This window comes from Glycine max, chromosome 3 (genome assembly GCF_000004515.6).
Source record: "Glycine max cultivar Williams 82 chromosome 3, Glycine_max_v4.0, whole genome shotgun sequence".
Lineage (NCBI taxonomy): Eukaryota > Viridiplantae > Streptophyta > Magnoliopsida > Fabales > Fabaceae > Glycine > Glycine max.
Genome location: NC_016090.4, coordinates 13,850,446 through 13,860,238, shown reverse-complemented (window position 1 = coordinate 13,860,238; position 9,793 = coordinate 13,850,446). Strand labels below are relative to the sequence as shown.

The window sequence follows — 9,793 nt, the reverse complement described above, 5'->3', positions numbered from 1 at the left end:
GATGAAGATAAATTCGTGGCTACTTCATGCACTCCTCTAATGACAATAGCATCATTTCTGGCACTAAATTGTTGGGAGTTGGAAGCCATCTTCTCAATTAAATTTCTGGCTTCAGCAGGGGTCATGTCTCCAAGGGCTCCACCATTGGCAGCATCTATCATATTTCTCTCCATGTTACTGAGTCCTTCATAAAAATATTAGAGGAGAAGTTGCTCAGAAATCTGGTGGTGAGGGCAACTGGCACATAGTTTTTTAAATCTCTCCCAGTATTCATATAGGCTCTCTCCACTGAGTTGCCTAATGCCTGAAATATCCTTTTTGATGGTCGTGGTCCTAGAAGCAGGGAAATTGTTTTCTAAGAATACTCTCTTGAGGTCATCCTAGCTCGTGATGGACCTTGGAGCAAGGTAATATAGTCAGTCCTTTGCCACTCCCTCTAAAGAATGAGGAAAAGCCTTCAGAAATATGTGATCCTCCTGGACATCTGGGGGTTTCATGGTGGTGCAGACAATATGAAATTCTTTCAGATGTTTGTGCGGGTCTTCACCTACAAGGCCATGAAACTTTGGAAGCAAATGGATCAGTCCAGTTTTAAGAACATATGGGACATCCTCATTAGGGTATTGGATGCACAAGCTTTCGTAGGTGAAATCAGGTGCAGCCATTTCCCTTAGAGTCCTCTCACGGGGTGGAGGTTGTGCCATGTTCTCAGAATGCTCAAAATCAGGATGTTCAAAATTACCAACCACAAAATGCTCAGACTCACCAATAAAAGAATGCTCAGGATGCTCAAAAGGTACAAAATGATGCCTAACTAATCTATGAAATGTCCTATCTATCTCAGGATCAAAGGGTTGTAAGTCATATGGATTGCCTCTAGTCATACACTACATTCAGCATGCTCAACTAATTGCCTTCTTATGCAAGTAACAGTGTAGGTTTGAACTACAACTACCCTTAAATGATATCCAAATGACTTGAAATTTTGTGAGCAGCACCCTAAAATCATGAAAATATGGCACAAAAATTTTCAGGCAAAAATTCAAAGTCTAACTATGGAAACTACCTAAGGAAAGTTTAGAAAAATAAAACAATAAAACTTGAAAAAAAAAAACTAGTAAACAGGCGATTTTGGCTAGCTAGAGATCTCAGCCGGCCTTTGGCCAGCTACCATGATATGGGAAATTCTTTTTTACCCCAAATACATATATAATAATAGTCATTCTGATACCCGGAGCAAAAGTTATGGTCGTTTGAAGTTTTGACAAAAATCAAATTCACTACTTTTTTGGAACTTTCAAATCTGACCAAACTAAGGGCTCCAACTATTTTTCCCACAAAATATGGATCAAAAGAACTTACCACACCAAAATTCAGCCAAAAATTACAACCCTAACTATCAAAACAAAAATTGACAATTAAATTGTCAACAGTAGTCACTAATTCAGTCGCTAAGGGATTTGCACTACTACTTTGTTTTCCAGATCAGCAAAAGTGGTCGCTAAATCCGTCACAATGCACTATTCACAGCAAAACACAAAAACTGAAACAGGGGAAGCGCTGAACAGAAAAACTAAAACAAAACACCACACTAAACAAAATAACAAGACAATAAACAACACTAACGCAACACTAACACAACACACGAAAGCATAAAACAACTAAACATAAAACACGAATCACTAGCTATTATGAACCTTTGGACACTGCTCCCCGGCAACAACGCCAAATTTGATCGAGGCCATACCCGAATCAAATAAACATTAAAATGCAGTAACTAGGAAGTGATCCTAGGTCGTTTCCCAACGAGCGAGCAATGATAAACCAAATGTTCATAACAGATAGTAGGAAAATAGTAACGAATTGGGGGGGGGGGTTGTTTGCTTTTGTAAATTAAACAGCAAATAGATGTGAATTAGAAAATATCAGAATTAAAACACATTGTTTCCCCTTGATTCACAAGAAAGTCTCTTATCCTAGGTTACAAGAGTTTATCCTTTATCAGTTCAACCACTTAATCCAACCCTAAATTAAATTACTAAGCGAAATTTAACATAAGGCATTCATTATGTGATTAAGCAACACATACACCAATTAATCATAAACGATCATTAAGCATGAACGTAAATTAAGCACAGAGACAATTAATCAAGCACTAAGCATGCATGAATTAATAGCAACAAATACAGAGTAGTTAGTGAAGAGGGAAAACTGATCAGAATTTAATAGTAATAATAGAACCTCAAAGAGAATTGTGCTTGATCCTCAAGAGAAAACAACGTTGGAGACTTAGCCTTCCATTAATCAGTAGAGAACGAAATTATAGATTGAAGAATGAAATTTTATTGATAAAATGAAAAGTCACTAAAACTGGAATTGCAAAACGAAAAAGTGTCTAAAAGAAAAAGAGAAGCCTAAAACTAAAAATGAAAGAGGAGAGAGCCTAAACTAGAACCTTGGTGTTGTTATATAGTTTTCAGCCCCAAAGCTTACAAATCTGTTTTAAGTCCTAACCCATAAATAAAATAAAATCTAGACAAGATAAGATAAGATAAAATAAAATCTAGATGAAATAAAATCTAAATAAGATAAGATAAGATCTAGATGAAATAATATCTAGATTAGATAAAATCTAGATAAGACAAGATTTGATCTAGATAAGATAATATTTGATAAAATTGTCTGCTCTCTTCAAGTCTAAGCCCAATTCTGGATTCAAGCCCAATTGCTTATAATTCTCCTGAAATTAAATTAAAAACACAAAATTAGTCCAATAGGCCCAAATGATAAAACTGCATAATTAATTTGAAAATTAAGACTAATCAGTAATTAAAATGATGCAAAAAGGGTTAAGAAATAGGAGAAAATAATGGCACATCATGCCATTATTGTAAACCACAGTTACAATGCTAAATAAAATGGATAAATTTGTCATCTTTGTCCCTCATCCTCTTGTAATTACATCTTTGCTTCCACTGGAATGTGGGTGCAAGCCATTGGTTTGTTTGCTCAAGTGACCTGCGCTTCTGAGTTTGGACTCCCAAAACCGTCCAATCATAAATTACTCGTGCTGCACATTTGGTGAGGATGTCGTAAACAACGAGTAAAGCAAAAAAGTTCAAAAAAGAAAATGAAAAAAACATTTGATTGACTTTGTTTTCAAGTAAAATATAGACGTTCATGTGACCTCATTTTATCATTCCGGAAAGTTTGTCATTTTTTTTAGAGAAGTGAGTTATCAAGAATAGGAGTCATTTGACTTAATCTGTCAAACTGAAAAATCCTTCAACTGTTTCTCGTCCTTGAAAATCCTTTTTGAGAATAAACCGCTTCTTTCATTTTTCCTTGCTACAAGGTTGTGAAAACTAAACAACAATGGATACCTCAGAGCCCTACACTGTGGCAATGAAAGGCACCATGCAAAAAGGTGTGCGGAATGACCATAATTTGTCTCTACGTGCCATCGGACACGATTGTCTTCGAATGGCGAAAAGGTGTGCGGAATGACCATAATTTGTCTCTGCATGTTATCGAGCTCGCCGCCTCTGGATGACAAAAGGGGACAGAATGACCATAATTTGTCTCTGTGTGCCATCGGACACGATTGTGTCTGAATGGCGAAAAGGTGTGCGGAATGACCATAATTTGTCTCCGCATGTCATCGGGCTCGCCGCCTCTGGATGACAAAAGGGCGCATAATGATCATAATTTGTCTCTACGTGCCATCGGACACGACTATGTCTGAATGGCGAAAAGGTGAGCGGAATGACCATAATTTGTCTCCGCATGTCATCGGGCTCGCCGCCTCTGGATGACAAAAGAGCGCAGAATGACCATAATTTGTCTCTGCGTGCCATCGGACACGATTGTGTCTGAATGGCGAAAAGGTGATGCAATCCTACCCCACAAGGGCATTGGATAGAAAAACTCCAAGTAGATTGGGCCAGAGATGCAAGGGAAGGCCCTAGGGTTCTCATGAGCCTTAGGGTAGATTTCGAGCCCATGGGCTAAGTATGAGCCCGCTTAACTTTGTAAATATTAGATTAAGGTTTCATTATTTTTGGGCCTTGTATTTAGGGCTCCATAATGTAGGTAGGGTACCCTAGAAATATAGGATTTTTCAGCCCTTGTATTTTAGGGCACCTAGACTAGTTTTTGTATTAGAGGTAGTTTTGTAGTTTCACATGCACTAAGTGGATATTTGATGTGTGTGGTTGGAAATAAATTTAATTGGATTGGGCATGATGCAATCCTATCCCGCAAGGGCATTGGATAGAAAAACTCCAAGTAGATTGGGCCAGAGATGCAAGGGAAGGCCCTAGGGTTCTCATGAGCCTTAGGGTAGATTTCGAGCCCATGGGCTAAGTATGAGCCCGCTTATCTTTGTAAATATTAGATTAAGGTTTCATTATTTTTGGGCCTTGTATTTAGGGCTCCATAATGTAGGTAGGGTACCCTAGAAATATAGGATTTTTCAGCCCTTGTATTTTAGGGCACCTAGACTAGTTTTTGTATTAGGGGTAGTTTTGTAGTTTCACATGCACTAAGTGGATATTTGATGTGTGTGGTTGGAAATAAATTTAATTGAATTGGTAGAAGCTCAATCCAATTAAATTTTAGAGGGGGAGGTGAGCATTTGCTTACTACACCCCATTGCCACATCATATAGTCACACTTTGTGCATGTCCTTCATGCTTTTCATGCCTCATGACACCTAAGCACACTTAGTGGAGAATCTTGGAATTGATCTTGGATTAGTGGGCTGAACCATAACTAAAATTCACTAATCATAATTACTGAAATTTTGGCTCCAAAGTTTGGCTCCCCAAATTCAATTTCAAATTCAAGTGAAATTTGAATTTCCCTCCAATTTTGTGTGACACTTAGGCTATAAATAGAGGTCATGTGTGTGCATTTTTTTCAACTTTGATCATTTGAATATTAAACTTCAGATTTCAAAGCTCATTTGGAGCACAAATTTTCGTGCTCTTCTCTCCCTCTCCCTTCATTCATCTCCTTCTTCCTCCAAGCTCTTATCCATGGCCTCCTATGGTGGTGAGCTTCTTCTAGACTCATCTTCTCCTTGAAGTGGCGTCTCCTCTCTCTCTTCCTTCTCCATTCCGCTGCCATTCATCTTCCAAGAAGCAAAGGAATCCATTGATGAAGAAGATCCTAGGCCTACAAGCTCCAGTGGAGCTTACATCAAAAGGTGTGCGGAATGACCATAATTTGTCTCCGCATGTCATCGGGCTCGCTGCCTCTGGATGACAAAAGGCACAAAATGACCATAATTTGTCTCTGCGTGCCATCGGACACGAATGTCTCCGAATGGCGAAAAGGTGTGCGGAATGACCATAATTTGTCTCTGCATGTCATTGGGCTCGCCGCCTCTGGATGACAAAAGGGCGCAGAATGACCATAATTTGTCTCTGCGTGCCATCGGACACAATTGTATCTGAATGGCGAAAAGGTGTGCGGAATGCCATAATTTGTCTCTGCATGCCACATGACCTCAAGGTCAGTATGACAGAGATTGTGGGGCGGCCGACAAAAGCGATGCTCTTGCTCCTACGTATCCTCAATGAGGAACTCAGACCTACGTAGTTCTAGATAACTTGTGAGACTAAAATAGTCTCGGTGTTTTCTTCACTAAAATGCGAACATGCTTTAGTAAAGAGACAAAACTTCCAACTGATCAGAGCAACATATGCTTTTTGGATGAAAAACAATGCGTCTATTGGGGAAGGAGAGTATGCTGATGAAATTTTCTCATAACCATAAATGAGATTTTGGATGTTAGCATTTCGTTTCTAATTTAGAGGAAACCCTGGGTCCAACAAAAATAGAAGAAAATCACTCAAAGTGTATCAATATCACACGGGTAAGTGACTCGATTTTGCAAATCATTTCCTATCAAATCAAAGATTACATGCGTGATCATGGATCAATAGGACTTTTTCTTGGGAATGGTTTGTTTCTTGTGGGAAATTTGGGTTTGAGTGTTCTTGGCCTTTTCCTTTTCTGTTTTTGTTTAGTGTGAGGTGAACAAGTCACTGACGCACAGGATTTTGGTTGGCAATCAAAGGGAGAGGACCACTTTAGGTCGTGGTTTCCTTTCTTTTCTTGTTTACTTGGTGACAATTCTGTATTGTTCAGATATTGTCTGGTCCAAATACTTTTCTGCATATTTCTTCTGTTTTCTTCCGATCTTTGATCGGGAATTTTCTTTCTTTTTGCTTTCTCTCAATCTTTGATTGGGAATTTTCTCTTTGTTTTCTTCCGAGAGCAAGGATTGACATTCTCACCCTGGGTCAAGTTTTATGGTAAGTTGGGATTTCGGCTCAAGGCTTGTAGAATGGCTGGACATGACATATGTCAGGGTTTGGTTTGGTTCAGGGATAAAGGGGATGTCCCACATTATTTCCATGACACAAATGCAACAATGATGATTTGGAAATTTTACGCAAAACTAGTCATGCATGCACCTATGGGGACACTCAAGTGTTGAAAAATTTTTGGTCATGTGATGCTAGGGCTCATGATTCATTTTCTCTACTTTAGTCAACCCAGTGTTTCTAAAATATGTTCTTTTATCAATTTGTGCATTCATCTGAGTCCATTTTTGGGCGTTCGGGAAAACATTCACAGCATTCACCCTTCAGGTGTATACACATTTTTTTTTCAAAAACTGGTTATGATCAGTGAATTTTTTCAAAGAAAAGTTGGAAGTTATCTCCTTTCACCAGAATGTTGTTTTTTAGCTAGACAACTTTTTATTATTATTTTTTTCATTCTTTTTCTTTTCTTGCTTGCTCCTTTTTTTCTTTTCTTTTTTCCTTTCCTTTTTTAAGTTATTATTATTTATTCATTTTCTCTCCCTTTTTTCCTTTTTCTCTCTAAAAAGATCGTGCGGACGGGGGCGCACACTACCTACTTACACCTAACCACAAGGTAAACGAAAAGAATACACGAAATGGTAAGTCGCAAAAACGGTGACGAAATAACTGAGAACCATAACGCCAAAAATTTCTAATAGAAACGAAAAATAATAATAGTAATGTTAGTAACCATATAGACAATAACAGAAAACAGTAATGTCAATAACAAAAGTGCGGTGACCTCAGTCACGTGGCTTCGCTTCCTCCCTAGAAACCAAGCAAGTCCGTCATTTCTTCATCCATACGGGCCTCCTCTGCCTCACCGGGGGATCCTGCGGGCTCCTCCCCTGCCTGGGCCTCGAGCCAATCTTCGGGCCATGCGATCTCAGCCCCAAACTGCTTTGCAGTAGGGCATGCAAAAAGAGCGAAACCCTGCCCCTGCTGACTGAGGCTGAACCGGTAGAGACACTCATGTATCGGCAACAGCCCCCGGTGGTTGGCCGCCTGTTGGCGAACCAAGTGTTGTAGATAATGCTCCATGCCTAGTGATCCAGCGGGATCGGCCTGATGAGGTGGTGGCGGTGCGTCTGCGGCCTGAGGTGCATCACCCTGCGCCTGCCTAGGCGTGCAATACTTCTCGATGAAGGCCCGGGTGATCGGCGGTCGGATCACCTTACTGGGGGTCACAGGAACCCCGAACGACTGGCAGAGGCCCGTGATCAATGCCGGAAATCCCAGGGCCCTGTTAGACTTATCCGGGTCTAGAGGGTGCCTGGTGGGTGGCATACCTGCAAACAAATAAATGGCATCAGCAATCACCTGGGCCACGTGGACGCCCATCCGTGTCAGGATGGCATACACCAACTAGCACTTTGGCAAAGGGAGATCAGAGTTATGATCGCTAGGCAAGACATTGCTGAGCAGCAATGTCATCCACGTCTGGGTCAAAGTGGTCATGTTGGTGCGCATGATCCGCACCCGCCTCCCTGCAGCGGTCTAGGCGAAATCCTGCCCCGGTGTGCATAACAGCTGGGCAATGGCCTCCTCGTCAAACCCGTCGGCCCTGTTCCTCCTCTGGCTGAACTCGCACTACTGGCCTTCCTCCAACACTAGCGGGTCACCCAGGAACTGGCTGAGGGCATCTGCGTCAATGGGAATCCACTGACCCCTTACCCATGAACGCATGTCTCGCACTCCCTCCTCTGTGGGCCAAGCATTAGCATAAAACTCCAGGACTACCTCAGGGTTAAACTTAGTCATAGGAATCACCAGGGACGTCCAATGCCTGCGAGCTATCTCCTCCTGAAAATCTGTATACTCATCCTCCCTGACCTGGACGCGCCTCTCTTTGTGGAACGACCATCCTTTGATGGCCTCGAAGCGTTGCTAGTGCTCGGCACTCCGGAAACGGTGGCTATCAAACTTGGGGGCGGCACTGGACCCTTCCGCTGCGGCGTCTCTCCTAGACCTCTTCGTGGAAAGCTTTTTGGGAGCCACTTCCTGTATGGAGTGACCAAAAACACTAAGAATGGAAGCAAAAGCGCAAAAATGGTGGCCTAGGGGTGAAAATCCACAAATCCGGTGGGTGTTTGTGTTTTTTGAATGAGGGGGGAGAGTTTTGGGTGGAGAAAAACTCCCCGTCCCTCATTTTTATGTTTCCAGGTGCAAGGGTGCTCGCCCAAGCGAGCTAACCTGTATTTTTTTTTGGGGAAGACACAAGTATGCGCTCTCTACGGTCGGTGTTCGCTTACTCAAACCCCCTTTAGGGTAGATGAGGCATCCGATATTTACTTGTCGCAACCTACCCTTCGGCGGGAGGGCGACGCGTGACTCGCGGGATGCGTGTTCCACGAAAGGAATACGCGCGGAGTCGCCACCAACGTTTATTTGAGGAAAACGTCGGAAAAACCGGAAAAGACGTGATCTACGAATTTTTTAAGTGAAAGGTTCGGGAGTTGTATTTACGCACGGGGAAGGTATTAGCACCCCACACGTCCGTCCCAAGGGACGGCAGCCTTTAATCGAATGTGCAAACGTGACTTTGATTTTTACGTTCCCTTTTATGTCCTTATATCCTTTTTATATTTTTCCTTTTTTGTGGTCGACAAGGGTGTTTCCCTTTGCTCCTACGTATTCCTCAATTTGAGATGAGAAAATCAGACCTACGTAGTTCTTTTCTTATCAAGTGATTCTTTTTTACTTAAGTGGTGATCATTTTAAGGCGTTGGACCTTAAAAATGATCCATTTTACTTAGTGAGAAATTGAAATGACAAACTTCAAAAACCTATTTTTTATGGACGAGCTTGACTAGGCGAGTTGATTTTAGCCTTAGTTTCACTTTAGTTATTAATCAATTCGATTAAGAATGAGAAATCCCAAAGAGAAAATGTCCGATTGATTTTCCGCTTTATTTTACTAAAAGATGTTATTTTTTTTATTATTATATTATTTTTTACCTCTTTTTGATTTCCAACGTGGTTACGGCACGACCGAACGGTCGGAATTTATTTTAACCGAAGTTAACGGATAATACAATTCAAACGTTCGGTGGAAATTTATTTTATTTTTAAGTTAAGCGAGAAATGACTTAAGTAAAATGGCTTAAGCACGTCAACAGGGGGTATAAAAAGTAAACAAAACGAGAATAAAAATGCGCGAAACACAATGTGGACCACTACGGGTACATAGAATGAATCGAAAAGCTTGGTTCGAGGTACTTACCCGTTGAAGATCGAAGAACGATGAAGAACGAATGAAGAACGTCGAAGAACGGTTGAAACCTTTGCGAAATTCTTCACGGAAAACGTTACGGAAACGTTTCGGAAGCGCCTCGGCTTAGATTTTCTTCACGGAAACAATTTTTCCAAGCAAATTCGAAAGAGAGAAAAGTGCCTAAGGGGCTGAACCCCTTTTC

General features: G+C 41.1%; 1 non-coding gene across 1 annotated transcript; it reads left to right on the top strand.

Annotated features, from left to right (window-relative positions):
* Positions 1-219: 219 nt before the first annotated feature.
* On the top strand, positions 220-326 carry LOC113001289 (small nucleolar RNA R71). Its single transcript, XR_003266608.1, has one exon. It is a non-coding gene; the product is annotated as a small nucleolar RNA R71 (small nucleolar RNA).
* Positions 327-9,793: the final 9,467 nt, after the last annotated feature.